Consider the following 18,489-nt stretch of genomic DNA (forward strand, 5'->3'; position numbering starts at 1 on the left):
TGTTACCCATGATTAAGACCGGAGTGTCGAAACGCGTCGGTTGGTAGCTCTCTGGGATCTATATGTTGTCCGCATTGTGCCTGTTTTTATGATTTTTTTCCATTAAAGACGAAGTTTTATATTTTTCTACGCTGGAGTACTTTTTTTTCTTCATGCCTTGGAACTTGCACGTCCAAGCCCAGGCGGCTCCGTGCGTGGAAATCATTCTTGGGAAGAGACTGCAAATGGTGAGCTGACTTCTCCCGTTTCTCATTCCTTTTTTCATATTTTGAGATAAGTGTCAACCTTCTGTGGGCATGGCTTTCGATACACCTATGTTTTTCCTTTATGCTGCTTGGGCCATTTACATGCATATATAGGATGGGGTATTAGCTCCTCCAGTCTAAGTGTTTTTCTGTATATTGGACATGATTTTGTGCTGTGAAGAATCCATTGTGCTATTGAGACTACACATGCTTATATAATACTAGACGGATGCTCAATTCTAACGCATCGGGTATTCTAGACTATGTGGACTGACAGAACTTATTCAGTAAATGTGACTGAACTATGTGGCACTGTGACTGACAGAACTTGTTCAGTAAACATGACTGAACTATGTGGCACTGTGACTGACAGAACTTGTTCAGTAAACGTGACTGAACTATGTGGCACTGTGACTGACAGAACTTGTTCAGTAAACGTGACTGAACTATAGGGCACTGTGACTGACAGAACTTGTTCAGTAAACGTGAGTGAACTATGTGGTACTGTGACTGACAGAACTTGTTCAGTAAACGTGACTAAACTATGTGGCACTGTGACTGACAGAACTTGTTCAGTAAACGTGAGTGAACTATGTGGCACTGTGACTGACAGAACTTGTTCAGTAAATGTGACTGAACTATGTGGCACTGTAACTGACAGAACTTGTTCAGTAAACGTGACTGAACTATGTGGCACTGTGACTGACAGAACTTGTTCAGTAAACGTGACTGAACTACATCACACTGTGACTGACACACTGTGACTGCACCTGTCGCTGATTGGTCGCCGGCCGACCAATCAGCAACGCGGGATTTCCATTACAGACAAACAGACAGAATAAGACGATTATATAGTAGATTATGCTATTGGGGCCATTTATATGCATATAAAAGGATGGGGTTTCAGCCCCTTTGAGATAAGTGTTGACCTGTATTGTGGGCCATGGTTTTGCATTGTGCTGTGCTTTTTAGATAATCCATTGTGCTACAGATTGTACATGCTTACACATTATATGTTCAGTTTCTGCAAAAAATTATCTATTTTCTTTTGGGCCTTCTGCATTTTTTATTATAGGCTTCTTGCATTTGAGCAGTAGGTCTACTTGATCTAGGTCTTTTGTCCCTGATCAGTGACATCTTGTTATTTTTTTTCTCTATCACTATGAGACATTAGACATATGGAGGATATATGTATGCTAGCATCTTTTCTTCTCGGTAATATCGAGCCATATCTGTGCTCAGTACAGATTAAGCACAATGGAGCAGCTGGACGCTTTGCACCATTAGCACTTAGTTATAGGAGTTTGGTGGTGGCTTTTGGTGAGGGGACCTGTTGAGGGTCAGTGGACGCGGAGCTGGGGCGCCAAGTTGCTACCCAGGGTGCCAACCCCCGCTGTAAGGAAGGGACAAAGGGTCAGGCACAATCTATCTTCCCTAGATATTTCCTCTGTGCTATTTAATTAGTGCTAAACCAATACGTTATTTTTGTATCTTGGTGACTCAAGTTGACTGACATTACTACCACCAGACCCCCCATTACTCCTTTTCATTGAAAACATTTTTCTTGGTTATTTGTGTTAAAATTTGATACTTTTTAAATAATAAAAGTTATTTTTTAGTTTTTTTTTTTACTGTGGTTGGTTTACTCCGTGTCTCGATAGGGTCCTGGTTACCAATAAACGGGGTGGTGACTGGAAAAGATCTTGTCACAATCGGAAATTAATTGGATCTGGGAAATAAATACCTTACGTCCAAATGGTGTAAATGAAGTTCTCAGCTTCTCCCCTTTCCTATAAGGTGTTTGGTAGAATTCGTTCTCTACACTTATTTTTAAATAAAAGTTTTATCTGATTGTAATGTGTCTTATTTCCCTTTTTTTTAAAAAAAAGGTTTCCTCATAATACAATGGTCACAAGATAGCCTACCTGCACTTAAATCTCCTATGGTGAAGATCCTCAGACATCCAGATAGTCGGGAACATTGGATGCCCTCTGGGTCTACCCACTATGCTAACAATGGACGGTCTCTCCGTAATCATTTAGTCCTCTATACGTTTATTACAGGGAATGACACTATGATGACTTTTTTTTTCTGGGAAGAGACACAGATCAAATGTTTGCAGTTTCAATATAAGCTTAGTTTTTTTTTCCGTATTTTTTCTGATTTTAAATTGTGGGTTATGAGTTGTTAGGTGCTTGTTTTTTTGTTCCGCCCTTTATCCTTTGTTTTTATCTTTCCAGTTGGTTATAAGGGATTCTAATATAAGCCCATATATACCGGTTCCAAAGTTTAGGGTCACCCAGACAATTGTGTGTTTTCCATGAAAACTCATACTTTTATTAATGAAATGAGTTGCCAAATGAATTAAAAATCTATTCCAGACATTGACAGGATTTGAAAAAATGATTTTTATTTGAAATAATAATTTTCTCCTTCACACTTTGCTTTCGTCAAAGAATGCTCCCTTTGCAGCAATTCCAGCATTGCAGACCTTTGGCATTCTACCAGTTAATTTGCTGAGGTAATCTGGAGAACTTTCCCCCCATGCTTCCAGAATCCCCTCCCACAAGTTGGTTTGGCTTGATGGGCACTTTTTGCGCACCATACGGTCAAGCTGCACCCACAACAGCTCAATGGGGCTGAGATCTGGTGACTGCCCTGGCCGCTCCATTACAGATAGAATGCCAGCTGCCTGCTTCTTCCCTAAATAGTTCTTGCATAATTTGGAGGTGTGCTTTGGGTCATTGTCCTGTTGTAGGATGAAATTGGCTCCAATCAAGCGCTGTCCACAGGGTATGGCATGGCATTGCAAAATGGAGTGATAGCCTTCCTTATTCAAAATCACTTTTACCTTGTACAAATCTCCCTCTTTACCAGCACCAAAGCAACCCCAGACAACACACTACCTCCACCATGCTTGACAGATGGCGTGAGGCACTCTTCCAGCATCTTTTCAGTTGTTCTGTGTCTCATAAATGTTCTTCTGTGTAATCCAAACCCCTCAAACTTGGATTTGTCTGTCCATAACACTTTTTCCAATCTTCCTCTGTCCAATGTCTGTGTTCTTTTACCCATATTAATCTTTTCCTTTTATTAGCCAGTCTCAGATATGGCTTTTCCTTTGCCACTCCGCCCTGAAGGCCAGCATCCCGGAGTCGCCTCTTCACTGTAGACATTGACACTGGCGTTTTGCATGTACTATTTAATGAAGCTGCCAGTTGAGGACCTGTGAGGCGTTGATTTCTCAAACTACAGACTCTAATGTACTTGTCTTGCTGCTCAGTTGTACAACATCCTATGTAATTTATTTTGCCCAATGCCGTGTTCTAAGATATATATTGGCTTGACCTCCAGAGAGCTGTGGGTCAGAGTAAAGGAACATGTTAGAGACATTCTTGCAGCGAGAGAGGTGGATGATCCTTCACTGCTGAAAACTGTTCCCAAACACTTTAGACAGTTTCATAAATCTGATCCTAATGGCCTCAAAGTGAGAGGTATTGATAGAGTGTACGATGGCATAAGGGGTGGCAATTAGTGTTGAGCGATACTGTCCGATACTTGAAAGTATCGGTATCGGAAAGTATCGGCCGATACCGTCACAGTATCGGCCGATACCGTCACAGTATCGGAATCCAATCCGATACCGATACCCGATACCAATACAAGTCAATGGGACTCAAGTATCGGACGGTATCCCTGATGGTTCCCAGGGTCTGAAGGAGAGGAAACTCTCCTTCAGGCCCTGGGAACCATATAAATGTGTAAAAGAAAGAATTAAAATAAAAAATATCGCTATACTCACCTGTCCGACGCAGCCGGGACTTCAGCGAGGGAACCGGCAGCGTTGTTTGTTTAAAAATCGCGCTATTACTTGGTTACGTGAATTCCCGGCTTGTAATTGGTCAGGTCGGCCATGTTGCCGGGACGCGGACCAATCACAGCAAGCCGTGACGAAATTACGTCACGGCTTGCTGTGATTGGTCCGCGTCCCGGCAATATGGCCGCCCTGACCAATCACAAGCCGGGACGTCACGGGAGGCTGGACACGCGCTCATTTTAAAATGGGCGCGTGTCCAGCCTCCCGTGACGTCACGGCTTGTGATTGGTTGCGCCGCGATCAACCAATCACAAGCCGGGAGGCTGGACGCGCTCATTTTGAAATGGGCGCGTGTCCAGCCTCCCGTGACGTCACGGCTTGTGATTGGTTGCGCCGCGATCAACCAATCACAAGCCGGGAGGCTGGACGCGCTCATTTTGAAATGGGCGCGTGTCCAGCCTCCCGGCTTGTGATTGGTTGACCGCGACGCAACCAATCACAAGCCGTGACGTCACGGGAGGCTGGACACGCGCCCTTTTTAAAATGAGCGCGTTTCCAGCCTCCCGTGACGTCACGGCTTGTGATTGGTTAATGGCGGCCATGTTGCCGGGACGCGGACCAATCACAGCAAGCCGTGACGTATTTTCGTCACGGCTTGCTGTGATTGGTCCGCGGCCCGGCAACATGGCCGCCCTGACCAATCACAAGCCGGGACTTCGCGTAACCATGTAAAAGCGGGAATTTTAAACAAACAACGCTGCCGGTTCCTGCGCTGAGGTCCCGGCTGCGTCGGACAGGTGAGTATAGCGATATTTTTTATTTTAATTCTCTATTTTACACATTTTAACATTAATGTTGTTCCGATACCCGATACCCGATACCACAAGAGTATCGGAATCCCGGTATCGGAATTCCGATACAGCAAGTATCGGCCGATACCCGATACTTGCAGCATCGGAATGCTCAACACTAGTGGCAATTTAAAACAGATATTGGCACAATCGGAAGTTAGGTGGATTGTTGAGCTGAATACTATGTCCCCGTGTGGACTGAACGAAAAACTGAGTTTTGCACCATTTATAGTTCTCTGCTTTTTAATTTATTTGTGTGTGTTTGTTATTGTTTTAATTGTCATTTTTTTCTTACTCGTAGTAATTTGTCCTTATCCATCTTGCTTGCGCTACGTGATTCTGTGATATTCATCTCCTATGATGGGAATCTTTTGCCAGTATGGGGTACAAGCTGGAATAGAAGAGATCGCTGATACCATTATTGATTCAGTTCATGTATTTTTTGGATAACATGGATGTTGAAATGGTGTTTATTATTATTATTTTTTTATGTGACCACATATATGCTAATAAGGGTGATGGGATGTTTTATTTAAATTAAGCATGTATACACAATAATTTTTTGTGTGTTTGTAGTCTGGACATTTTTTGCTCCATATGTAATTATTTTGATATTTGTATTACTATGTGGATATGGGATATATATTTTCCTATGCTCAAATGAATTTCCTGCTCACTACATTATTGATATGCTGTATTTGACATCGCTATGGTCATAGAATTGAATAGTTTTTTATTGTATCGCATATGCATATAGCGCAAATATGTCAACATACGTGCCTATCCTTGGTCTTCAAAAAAATGGCGACGCGCATGCGCACTCTGCCCAGGATCCCTGCACTGATCAAAGGCCTCTACAGACTGCCGATATCGCGGAAGTGACGTCATGGAGGATTTCCTCCCCGTGTGTCGGGATTGAGTGCCGGTAATCAGTGCACCTGGGACCTGGGGGCGGTGGCGCCATGCGCAGCTTATGATTCGCCTTATCCAGCTTTTATCCTCCATCAAAATGTGTCTAAGGTAGGACATAACTTCCACACCTCCCCTTGAGAAAGCATTCCACGAAACGCGCGTCGGGGCGTCTGTGGTACGGTGGACGGGCATCTGACCTTGATATGGGTATGTCTTAGACTTGATATGTGATACTTTTATCTGCACTTTTTGCACTGTTAGCACTTTATACTCAGCATGAGTAGGACGCAATATATAAGATCTCTGAACGAGATGTGTGTTATTTAAGTCTCTGTACTACCCTATAACCCGTTACTTTCCCACTCTACCATGTGTGTTTTACTTCGGTATACTCTTTTCCTCTTACTCTGTGTTTGTTCATTTTCATGAATTTTTGTAATATATACTTTTCAATAAAATTTATACTTTTATTATACCTCTTTCTGAGTGGTGTGCATGGATACTTGTGATCCAAACTTTTTGCTATTTTCTTAACAAAATAAGATTTCTCTTTTTTACACATCCTAATACTGATTTATTTATTTTATTATATGTTAAAGATAACATTTTTTATAAGTGTATGCACTTCATATCAACCACTTTTCCATATATTTTATTATATATTTTTTTCTTAAATTATCCATCACTGTTTTTTAAGCTGCTTTTATCTTTATAACTTTAGCACATCAGTTTTTATTCTGCATTTCTCATCCGTTGCACATTTGCACTTTCACTGGTCACTTGGTGGTCTCACATTTGACACTTTTCACATGCATTGTTTTGTTTCCTGACACCCCTCACTATCACTTTACCTGATTGATCGCTACCAGTTTACTCTATTAACATACAATAAGTATCCCAATATAGTATGAAAGACAAAAAAAACCTCAAAACACAATATTCATATAAAAAAACGGTGCATAAAGACCACAAAAAGAGTATAATCCTTAGATTTAAATCTTTATTAGTAAAGTATAAAATCAAGCAACAATAAAATCAGAACTACTGGACACCATTTATCCAGGGACGGAATGTGACCAACACACCTTTATGCCTTTTTTTTAGAAAAAATTGTCTTTTACTACAATGCAACCTCGAGCATTAATAATCAATTAAGACCATAATAGCAAAGTGCAATGTTCATATTTTATTATCAAATCTTTTTCACTTTAACATTTTTTTGTCTCATCTATTTATTTCCACCTTAAATGTTATTATATATGTATTCACCCATTCACATATGTTCTTATCTAACCAGTGAATTCATTCACTTTTTCATTTTGTGTACATACACAATTGTATTTATCCTCATTTCACTTGGTCCTGTACACTGCACATCGGTTCACATTCCCTGGATCCTGGTGCGCATGCGCGGCTTTTGTGACTTCGGAGCTTTGTGTGGTTGACTCCGGGGACGCACCGTGCACGCGCCATCTCTGACAGCCGTGCATGCGCCTTGACCACAGGATCAATATGGGTGTCATTGCGATTGTGCATGAACTTTTTAATTATGAACACATGTAATCCAACACATGAGCATCCATTAGCCTTTTCGTTGGCCAGACTGTGTATAAAAAGCCAGGACCCCCTCCCTAACGCATGCCTCCTAAGGAAGTCTTGATGAAACATACGTTGGGGCTTCGGGGACGGTGTGTCACCAGCACAGTGCCTTCTTTCATCAGTATTCCCTCATAGCATTTTGTTGGATTTTGGATTGTTTTCTTTCTTATAGCTGTCTATCCTGGTCCGTCAGGGGCTGGCTGGCACTTTTCAGCCTGGGGGGCAATCACAAGGCAGTGGCCCTCATTTTCCCTGCTTATCTCTGTCCATTGCATTAAAGAAGTAGAGATAACAGGCTTTAGAAATAGGCTGGCACATAGATATGGGAACAGAGTAGAGCTTGCTGCATAGATATGGGCACAGAACTGAGCTTACTCCAGAGATAAGGGAGCAGAACCAAGCTTGCTCCAGAGATATGGGAGCAGAACCGAGCTTACTACAGAGATAACGGAGCAGAACAGAGCTTACTACAGAGATATGGGAGCAGAACAGAGCTTACTACAGAGATAAGGGAGCAGAACAGAGTTTACTAAGTCTACTACATGGAACCAAGCCTGCTATATAGAAACTGGAGCAGTACCATAATCTAGATTACTACATTGATACAGTACCAGAACTAAGCTTACTGCTTAGATATGGTGCCATAACGGAGCTTACTTACAAACATACATACAATACGGCTACACACTGTCTACTACTATTGTGGCACCCAGGAGTTCGGGTACCACAGTGGTGCTGCCTTCCTCTCAGGGAGGTAATGCCATGCCTGTAGACAGGAGGGATCCCTTTGACAGGTAATCTTACATGCAACACTTTCTGACTCCAGGCCAGAAGGGGGAGCTCTAAACCCGGCTTAAGGGGAACTTCCCTATATACATCCTGGTCTGGAGGAGGAGTTAGACAGTTGGTAGCAGACAGTGGAGGAGCACAGAAGGATCTAAGAGCTAGAGGAGGGCTGTGATTGGGCTCCTCTAAGCTGAGCACAGAAACTGGGCACCGGGAGCCCAAGGCTGTGTGGAACGGCAAGTCCCACAGCAGAGTCGGAGAGCAGGAAGCTAAAAGGGACTTGCCCACATAACACCTGTGGTACAGCAACAACTAGAGCACAGACTTACTGCGTACAGGGACCCCAAAGAGATGGCTCAAGCTGCCTACCATGCAGCGACTGTCCCAGGACAGAGAGTAACTGAGGATCTTTTCAGGACACTACAGGCAGCAAGGGACTAGTAATCAGAGCAAAGTGGAAGGCTCCCAAACTGACCTGGCAAAGGGATTTCCTCTCGTCTTCAGGCTGCCTGGACTCCAACACCTTTTGACAGTACGCTGGACTGAGGCTGACTACAACATCAGTAAACTAGGTAAAGACTGCAACCCTGTGTCCTCCATTTGCCAGCATTCACCATCCCTGCCAAACACTCAGGGAGCCCTGGAGACCCCACTTTACCTGTGGGAAGCGTCACCATCTTTGCTGCAGCAACATCGCCTCAGAGGACCGACACTTTTAAGCAGCGTCGGTCCCCTCTAACCGAGAACCACAGGTGGCATCACGACTACAAACTATTACAACTCCTTTAAAAGACCTCTCCCTTTTACTTGGGCACCCAGGGCCACAGACTGGGTTGCTGCCACCGTGACCACCCCTTTAATTGCGACCGGACCCGGTACCAAGTATCCCCACTGCCCTGGCGGGCAACTCAACTTGGCGTCACAAACAGGATTTCGTCCCTTGGCATCACCAGGTACTGTGTGCCAGAAAAAATGATAAAAAAAACAGCTTACCTGTTAGGCATGTGTTGTGGGGAAGCCCGGCCACCGTGTCGTCATCACGTGGAACAATGAAACTAACAAAAAAAGGGAAAAATCCAGCTTCTCAAAGGTATCCAAATTTATTGAGAATAAAATGCAAAATCCAGTGACATGGTTCACATGACTGCGAGTAGCAGGCTACGCGTTTCAAACAATAACATGTTCTTTCTCAAAGCTACTCCATATGAGTAACAGCATGGTTAAATACCAGCTACAGCCAATGACAATTAATTGCCAATCACATGACACATAAAATAACTCATACAATTTAAAAACATAATATTAAAGAGAAATATAGAAAACGCACAAACAAGCAAGAAGATTCATAGAAAATACAAGAAAAATTCAAAAGTTGTATCCTCGTAGTGGAACATGATTTCTTTACGAGCGTTTAAGCCCGCAGGATTGCAAGTATTCAAACAGAACATCCAGTAGGCTTCACGCGTCATTAAGCGTCTTTTGAAGTCTCCTCCTCTGGCTGACAGCGTAAGTTTCTCAACGCCGATAACCCTTAGAAATGCCGTACTCCTCTGATGACAAGTAACAAAATGCTTAGATGCATGAGACATGGAACGATTGTCATTAGTGGAAACTATATCGGTAATATGCTCAGAAATGCGGATTTTAACCCCTTTACCCCCAAGGGTGGTTTGCACGTTAATGACCGGGCCAATTTTTACAATTCTGACCACTGTCCCTTTATGAGGTTATAACTCTGGAACGCTTCAACGGATCCCGGTGATTCTGACACTGTTTTCTCATGACATATTGTACTTCATGATAGTGGTAACATTTCTTTGATATTACCTGCATTTATTTGTGAAAAAAATGGAAATTTGCCAAAAATTTAGAAAATTTCGCAATTTTCCAACTTTGAATTTTTATGCAGTTAAATCACAGAGATATGTCACACAAAATACTTAATAAGTAACATTTCCCACATGTCTACTTAACATCAGCACAATTTTGGAACCAAAATTTTTTTTGTTAGGGAGTTATAAGGGTTACAATTTTATTAGCAATTTCTCATTTTTACAACACCATTTTTTTTTTAGGGACCACATCTCATTTGAAGTCATTTTGAGGGGTCTATAGGATAGAAAATAACCAAGTGTGACACCATTCTAAAAACTGCACCTCTCAAGGTGCTCAAAACCACATTCAAGAAGTTTATTAACCCTTCAGGTGTTTCACAGGAATTTTTGGAATGTTTAAATAAAAATGAACATTTAACTTTTTTTCACAAAAAATTTACTTCAGCTCCAAGTTGTTTTATTTCACCAAGGGTAACAGGAGAAAATGGACCCCAAAACTTGTTGTACAATTTGTCCTGAGTATGCCGATACCCCATATGTGGGGGTAAACCACTGTTTGGGCGCATGGCAGAGCTCGGAAGCGAAGGAGCGCCATTTGACTTTTCAGTGCAAAATTGACTGGAATTGAGATGGGACGCCATGTTGCGTTTGGAGAGCCCCTGATGTGCCTAAACATTGAAACCCCCAAGTGGCACTATTTTGGAAAGTAGACCCCCTAAGGAACTCATCTAGATGTGTTGTGAGAGCTTTGAACGTCCAAGTGTTTCACTACAGTTTATAATGCAGAGCCTTGAAAATAAAAATTCTTTTTTTTCCCACAAAAATTATTTTTTAGCCCCCAATTTTGTATTTTTACAAGGGTAACAGTTGAAATTGGACCCCAATAGTTGTTGTCCAATTTGTCCTGAGTACGCTGATACCCCATATGTGGGGGGAAAACACCGTTTGAGTGCATGGCAGAGCTCGGAATGGAAGGAGCATCATTTGGAATGCAGACTTAGATGGATTGGTCTGCAGGCGTCACATTGCGTTTGCAGAGCCCCTAATGTACCTAAACAGTAGAAACCCCCCACAAGTGACCCCATATTGGAAACTAGATCCCCAAGGAACTTATCTAGATGTGTTGTGAGAACTTTGAACCCCCAAGTGTTTCACTACAGTTTATAACGCAGAGCCGTGAAAATAAAAAATATTTTTTTTCCACAAAAACTATTTTTTAGCCCCCAGTTTTGTATTTTCCCAAGGGTAACAGGAGAAATTGGACCCCAAAAGTTGTTGTCCAATGTGTCCTGAGTACGTTGCTACCCCATATGTTGGGGTAAACCCCTGTTTGGGCGCACGGGAGAGCTCAGAATGGAAGAAACACTGTTTTACTTTTTCAACGCAGAATTGGCTGGAATTGAGATCGGACGCCATGTCGCGTTTGGAGAGCCCCTGATATGCCTAAACAGTGGAAACCCCCCCAATTATAGCTGAAACCCTAATCCAAACACATCCCTAACCCTAATCCCAACGGTAACCCTAACCACACCCCTAACCCTGACACACCCCTAACCCTAATCCCAACCCTATTCCCAACCGTAAATGTAATCCAAACCCTAACCCTAACTTTAGCCCCAACCCTAACTGTAGCCTTAACCCTAGCCCCAACCCTAACCCTAACCCTTGCCCTAACCCTAGCCCTAACAGGAAAATAGAAATAAATACATTTTTAAAAATTTTTTATTTTTCGCTAACTAAGGGGGTAATGAAGGGCAGTTTGATTTACTTTTATAGCTGTTTTTTTAGCGGATTTTTATGATTGGCAGCCATCACACACTGAAAGACGCTTTTTACTGCAAAAAATATTTTTTGCGTTACCACATTTTGAGAGCTATAATTTTTCCATATTTTGGTCCACAGAGTCATGTGAGGTCTTGTTTTTTGCGGGACGAGTTGACGTTTTTATTGGTAACATTTTCGGGCACATGACATTTTTTGATCGCTTTTTATTGCGATTTTTGTGAGGCAGAATGACCAAAAACCAGCTATTCATGAATTTCTTTTGGGGGAAGCATTTATACCGTTCCGCGTTTGGTAAAATTGATAAAGCAGTTTTATTCTTCGGGTCAGTACGATTACAGCGATACCTCATTTATATCATTTTTTAATGTTTTGGCGCTTTTATACGATAAAAAGTATTTTATAGAAAAAATAATTATTTTGGCATCGCTTTATTCTGAGGACTATAACTTTTTTATTTTTTTGCTGATGATGCTGTATGGCGGCTCGTTTTTTGCGGGACAAGATGACGTTTTCAGTGGTACCATGGTTATTTATATCTGTCTTTTTGATCGCGTGTTATTCCACTTTTTGTTTGACGGTATGAGAATAAAGCGTTGTTTTTTGCCTCTTTTTTTAATTTTTTTTATGGTGTTCACTGAAGGGGTTAACTAGTGGGACAGTTTTATAGGTCGGGTCGTTACGGACGCAGCGATACTAAATATGTGTACTTTTATTGTTTTTTTATTATTTAGATAAAGAAATGTATTTATAGGAACAATATTTTTTTGGGGGGGGGAATTTTTGGGGGGATTTTTTTAATTTTTTTTTTACACATGTGAATATTTTTTTTTACACTATAACATTGCCCCGGGGGGGCATCATATCATAGTGTAAGATCGCCGATCTGACACTTTGCTGTGCACTGTGTCAGATCGGCGATCTGACGTGCACAGCTCCTCCAGGCTTCCCGGCGCCTGCTCTGAGCAGGCGCAGTGAAGCCACCTCCCTGCAGGACCCGGATGCCGTGGCCATCTTGGATCCGGGCCTGCTGCAGGGAGGAGGAGGTAAGAGACCCTCGGAGCAACGCGATCACATCGCGTTGCTCCGGGGGTCTCAGGAAAGCACGCAGGGAGTCCCCTCCCTGCGCGATTCTTCCCTATACCGCCGGAATACTGCGATCATGTTTGATCGCAGTGTGCCGGGGGTTAATGTGCCGGGGGCGGTCCGTGACCGCTCCTGGCACATAGTGCCGGATGTCAGCTGCGATAGTCAGCTGACATCCGGCCGCGATCGGCCGCGCTCCCCCTGTGAGCACGGCCGATCGCATATGACGTACTTTCCCGTCGGTGGTCATACGGGCCCATACCACCTCGTCGGGATAGTACGTCAGATGTCAGAAAGGGGTTAAGCATCCGAGTGGTGCATCCTATATACCTTAAATTACATTTTGTGCATATAATCATGTACACCACATTTTTGCTATTACAATTAATCAGCTGTTGTATCTTAAGTTCTTGTTTATTTTCGCTATCATAAAAAGATTGTGCAATAATAGAATGAGCACAAGTTCTGCATCTAGAAGCACCGCAGTGGTAAAAACAAGTGTGATGCAACCAGGTGCGAGATGTGTTACCAGAATTGAAAAAACTTGGGGAAAGAATGTCAGATAAAGTGGTGGCTTTCTTTGCCACCACTTGACATCCTGAAGATAAAATGGTTGATAAAATCTCATCTTCATACAGAATAGGAATGTTTTTTAAAATGAGAGATTTTATGCTATTATATTGGGAAGTATATTGATCAGAGCAGATTATTTTCTGATTATCACCAACATTATTATTTTTATCTCTTGGCATCAACATATCACATCGTTTTTTCTGTTTGCCAATTTTCTTTGCTTTATCAGGGGACCAGTTAGAATAACCCCTCTTTTCCAATCTGTCACAACATGAATCAATTTCCTGCCTAAGAATAGTAGTATTACTACAATTGCCGGTGATCCTAGTTAATTCACTTACTGGTATTGACTTGATGGTGTGTTTTGGATGACTACTAGAGGCATGTAAAATGCTTTTACCCGATAGTGGATCGGAATATGTGGAAGCAGGGGTGGATAAAGGGTAGCCAGGGCCCCGGGCTGTTCAGACACTGTGGGCCCCCCCGGTCATGTGACGGGGGGTCATGTGACGGGGGGGTCGTCATGTGACTGGGGGGGTCATATTATACCCGAACAAGATTATTCCAGAAAAATGGCCGGGCCCTACTCTACTGTAACCTATTAAATATTTGTTAAAATCTGCAATATAATTTAGGTATATTTTGACCAATAATATCACATACAAGGAACAAATACCACCGCGCCATGACCAGACCACATATTACCACCACTTGGTGACCAAATAGCACATTCAAGGGACAAATACCACACCACCATTTCCAGACCACATGTTACCACCACATAGTGACTGAATACTACAATACTGATCAGTAATAATAAAAAAACCAAAACACAATACTATCACCATAAGTGCCAGTATTCACAGGAGATCTATACTTAGTATGCAGTGTCTGTGTAGAGGTAATACAGAGATCACTGGTGACATTATACACAGGAGCTCTGTATATAGTGTATAGGTAATACAGTGATCACTGGTGACATTGTACACAGGACCTCTGTATATAGTATAGTGTATAGTGTCAATGTATAGGTAACACTGACTCACCAATGACGTCTCTAGGTGAAGTCCTTCATCTTTCATCCAGCACAGACCGCCGTCACTTCATCCAGCCAGGACTCGTTTCTGCAGGAAATAACACAGTTATCTCAAGCTCTGCTTGCAGAACACATTACTTAATTTTTCACAACTTCCACATTACACATGGAGAAAAAAAGGTGATATAGAGTCACTCTGCACAGTAACAGGACCGCCCCCCCCCATTTAAAACAGTATACTCAAAATAAAATAAATACATCACTGCAGTAATAATATCCCTTAATTAGCCCCTATGGTAATAATATTCCCCACCCTGGCCCCGTGTGTCTCATTCCTGGCTCCTGCCATATGTTCTCGCATCCTGCCCTCACGAGTATCCATTCTACCCCATGTGATCTCCCCATCCAGCCCCATCTGTCTCCATCGTATTCTCCTGCCCCATGATCCAATCCTGCCCCATGTCTTTCATTCTGCCCCGTCTCTACATTCTGCCCATGCCTCCAGTCCTGCCCCCAGTGTGTCCAGCAATCTGCCCCAGTGTGTCCAGCATTTTACCCCCAGTGTGTAAAGCAATCTGCCCCAGTATGTCCAGCATATTGCCCCAGTAACCAGCAATCTGCCCCAGTGTGTCCAGCATTGCCCCAGACAGTGTCTCCAGCAATCTGCCCCAGTGTCTGACTCCAGCATATTGCCCCCAGACAGTGTGTTGAACAATCTGCCCCAGTATGTCCAGCATATTGCCCCAGTGTGTCCAGCATATTACCACCAGTGTGTCCAGCAATCTGCCCCAGTGTCTCCAGCAATCTGCCCCAGTGTCTCCAGCATTGCCCCCAGTGTGTCCAGCAATCTGCCCCAGTGTCTCCAGCATTGCCCCCAGTGTGTCCAGCAATCTGCCCCAGTGTCTCCAGCAATCTGCCCCAGTGTCTCCAGCATTGCCCCCAGTGTGTCCAGCAATCTGCCCCAGTGTCTCCAGCATTGCCCCCAGTGTGTCCAGCAATCTGCCCCAGTGTCTCCAGCAATCTGCCCCAGTGTCTCCAGCAATCTGCCCCAGTGTCTCCAGCAATCTGCCCCAGTGTCTCCAGCATTGCCCCCAGTGTGTCCAGCAATCTGCCCCAGTGTCTCCAGCATTGCCCCCAGTGTGTCCAGCAATCTGCCCCAGTGTCTCCAGCAATCTGCCCCAGCGTCTCCAGCAATCTGCCCCAGTGTCTCCAGCAATCTGCCCCAGTGTCTCCAGCAATCTGCCCCAGTGTCTACAGCATTGCCCCAGTGTCTACAGCAATCTGCCCCAGTGTCTCCAGCATTGCCCTAGTGTCTCCAGCAATCTGCCCCAGTGTCTCCAGCAATCTGCCCCAGTGTCTCCAGCATTGCCCTAGTGTCTCCAGCAATCTGCCCCAGTGTCTCCAGCAATCTGCCCCAGTGTCTCCAGCATTGCCCTAGTGTCTCCAGCAATCTGCCCCAGTGTCTCCAGCAATCTGCCCCAGTGTCTCCAGCAATCTGCCCCAGTGTCTCCAGCATTGCCCCCAATGTGTCCACAGTCCACCGTTAGCTTATAAAAAAAAACGAAAAAAAAAACAAAAAAAAAAACAGTCTCCTCACCTTACCAGCGCTCCATGCGGCGAGCTCCCTCCAGCAGCGCACACTCGCCGGCGACTGACAATGACGTCAGACGCCGGCGACGTGTGAGCTGCGGCCGACTTCAGCTGCCAGCCTCCAATTGGCTGGCTGGCGGCTGTTGTTAACTATTGAGGTGCGGGCGAGCCCGCACCTCAATAGGAAAGCGCCGCAGCGCCGGAAGGGGCCCGGTGAGCAGATGAGAAGGGGCCCGATGCGGACCCCCTCTCTCTGCCCACCGGGTCCGGGGGGCGGGGCACATAGCTGCCGGCGGGCCGGGCATTCAGTCACACTCTGGCGGATTATCAGAGGGTCAATCTGCGGTGGCCCAGGGCCCCCCCAAGCCACCGGGCCCTGGGCTACCGCCCATATTGACCCTCTGATAATCCGCCCCTGAGTGGAAGTGGTAATAACATCACCCACAATAGCACGTAGAGTTAAGTCCAAAAAAGAAATAACATGGGGATCAGTGCTACATGTGAATCGAAGATTAAACTCGTAACTCAAAAGTTCTGGTATGGCAGATACATCACCACTAGTGATGAGCGAATATACTCATTACTCGAGTTTTCTCGAGCATGCTCGGGGGTCCTCCGAGTATTTTTTAGTGCTCGGAAATTTAGTTTTTATTGCCGCAGCTGAATGATTTACATCTGTTAGCCAGCATAAGTACAAGTGATAGGGTATTCCCACATGTACTTATGCTGGCTAACAGATGTAAATCATTCAGCTGCGACAAGAAAAACAAAATTTCCGAGCACTAAAAAATACTAGGGAGGACCCCCGAGCGTGCTCGAGAAATCTCGAGTAACGAGTATATTCGCTCATCACTCATCATCATTTCAAATGAGGAGCGTATCGTCGATGTATCTGCCATACCAGAATATGTCCAACAAAAAGGGGTTATCATCAGAATACAAAATCAATTGCTCCCAATAGGACATAACCAAGTTGGCTACGGATGGTGAATGCTTTACTGCCCATGGAAACTCCCTTACATTGGAGAAAAAACTGTCGAGCAAAGGAAAAATAGTTGTGAGTCATTAAAAAATATATAGCTTGCATAATAAAATTACACAGATCACTGGTATAGTTGCTATATTTGTGCAGATGAAATTCCAGCGCTTGAATAATGACATTCTTTGGTATACACGTATAAAGAGAAATGACATCGCAGCCTATCCAATGAAAATTATCCCTCCATATAGTATTAGACAATTGGTGCAACACATCTTTAGATTCTCTAAGAAATCCTGGGACTCTCATGACTAAGGGCTGCAGCAGAGAATCTACCCATTGGCTAAGATGTTCTGTAAGGGACCCTACGCCAGATATAATAGGGCGCATCGGAGGGGGTAAAATTTCTTTATGGACTTTAGGTAATCCATAGATTGTAGGTACAACGGGATGGTTGATTTTTAAATATTCCATCTGCGTGCGTTTTAGTTAATCTACCCAATGCTAAACCATCATCCACCAAATGGAGTAAAGGAGACTGTTGAGTCTGAAGGCAGTTTTTTGTAAGTGGTTCTGTCATTTAACAAACAATTTATTTGATTTCTATATGTAGACGTATCCATAACCACCATTAAGCCACCCTTGTCCGCTTTTTTTTTATAGTTATTTCTTCCATATTTCTAATTTCTTGAAGGGCTTTATGCGGTTTCAGATTAAGATTTCCTTTATGTCTTTTGTTTAACAGACATGTCTAGAGATCTCAGTTCACGTTCAATAACAGCTTGAAATCTGTCCATTTTTTACATAGTTATTAAGGTTGAAGGAAGACTGTAAGTCCATCTAGTTCAACCCATAGCCTAACCTAACATGCCCTAACATGTTGATCCAGAGGAAGGCAAAAAAAACCCATGTGGCAAAGAGTAACTCCACCATGGGGAAAAAAATTCCTTCCCGACTCCACATACGGCAATCAGACTAGTTCCCTGGATCAACGCCTTGGATAGGAAAGAACATTGGATTTTTTTGTACGTAAATGTTTTGCTTGATTTACATCTCTATGAGTAGATACACTAAGCATATTTAAATCATTTAGATTTTATAGTGCACATTGTTCATTAAATGTCGAATCATGATATTCATTCTGAATAATAGAACCTACTTCAGTTGTTTCAGATTCTTGGTCAAAAAATGCCTTTTAACAGTTAGATTGCGAATGAATCTGTTTATGTCCAATAACGTGTGAAAAGTCAAAACGTCGGTCCGGTGCATATTTAAGTCCCAGGGAGAGAACTTGCAGTTGCTCCACTGTAAGATTACAACTAGAAATATGTAAAACATTGGAAAAATCACCTTGAGAAAATTATGTTATTTCCTGTTGCGGGTGGCCATTCTGATATT

Source organism: Ranitomeya variabilis, chromosome 4 (assembly GCF_051348905.1).
Source record: "Ranitomeya variabilis isolate aRanVar5 chromosome 4, aRanVar5.hap1, whole genome shotgun sequence".
Taxonomy (NCBI): domain Eukaryota; kingdom Metazoa; phylum Chordata; class Amphibia; order Anura; family Dendrobatidae; genus Ranitomeya; species Ranitomeya variabilis.